Source organism: Lathyrus oleraceus, chromosome 5, assembly GCF_024323335.1.
Source record: "Lathyrus oleraceus cultivar Zhongwan6 chromosome 5, CAAS_Psat_ZW6_1.0, whole genome shotgun sequence".
Classification (NCBI taxonomy): Eukaryota; Viridiplantae; Streptophyta; class Magnoliopsida; order Fabales; family Fabaceae; genus Lathyrus; species Lathyrus oleraceus.
In genome coordinates this window covers 242,960-244,050 of record NC_066583.1, presented here as the reverse complement: position 1 = coordinate 244,050, position 1,091 = coordinate 242,960, and the positions used below count along the sequence as shown (strand labels likewise).

The following is a 1,091-nucleotide window of genomic DNA, read 5'->3' as shown; positions in this document are numbered from 1 at the left end:
CATTTATCCGTATTTGTCCAATACGCTGACACTGTTAAAGCTAATGGTGTCACTTCAAAGGCAATTCGACTTCGTCTCTTTCCCTTCTCGTTAAGAGATAAATCTAGAAGATGGCTTCAGTCTCTTCCTTCCAACTCAGTCACCACATGGAATGAGTTGAAGAAAGTCTTTCTTGCCCGATATTTTCCTCCAAGCAAAACAGCTATGTTTAGAGCCCAGATAAATGGATTTAAGCAAAAAGATAATGAGTATCTTTTCAAAGCATGGGAAAGATACAAGGACATGATGAGACTTTGTCCACACCATGGTTTAGAGGACTGGTTAGTAATTCACACCTTCTACAATGGTCTCTTGTATAACACAAGGTTAACAATAGACGTCGTCGCCGGTGGTGCGCTTATGGATAAACCTTACACCGACGCTTATCAACTTATCGAGAGCATGGCCCAAAATCATTATTAGTGGGGAAGCGACCGAACAATGGTATAAAAACCTCAAACAAAAGGGGGCATGTACGAGATAAGTAGCCTTGATCATGTTAATGCAAAAGTGGATGCTCTTGCCCAGAAAATTGAAAGTTTAAATGTATCACCTCCAGCCACCGTGGTTGCCGTAACTCAAAATTGCGAAGTCTGTGGAATTCAAGGTCACACTCCTACAGATTGTCAACTCCTAACAGGAATTCAAACAGAGCAGGTGAACTATGCTCAAGGAAATCCTTACTCGAATACTTATAACTCAAACTGGAAGAACCATCCTAATTTTTCATATAAAAGTAACAACGCTTTATACGCACCAGGTCAAGCTCCAAGTCAAGCTCCAGCTATACCTCATGGATATCAAAAGCCGACCCCATCTATACCTAACAATAACGTTCCTAGGAAATCCAACTTGGAAATCATGATGGAGAACTTCATAGCTTCTCAACAGCAAACCAATAAAGAGTTCTTAAACCAGAATGTACATACTAGCGAACAGATTAAACAAATAGCAAGTAAAGTAGATGCCCTGGCTACCCATAACAAAATGCTGGAAACACAAATCTCGCAAGTAGCTCAACAACAAGCGCCTACTGCTTCCCCAACTGGTAC

The 1,091-nt window shown here is 40.9% G+C and overlaps 1 non-coding gene across 1 annotated transcript; it reads right to left on the bottom strand.

Annotated features, from left to right (window-relative positions):
• Nucleotides 1-204: 204 nt before the first annotated feature.
• Nucleotides 205-311, bottom strand: LOC127088430 (small nucleolar RNA R71). The gene has a single exon (XR_007790266.1). It is a non-coding gene; the product is annotated as a small nucleolar RNA R71 (small nucleolar RNA).
• Nucleotides 312-1,091: the final 780 nt, after the last annotated feature.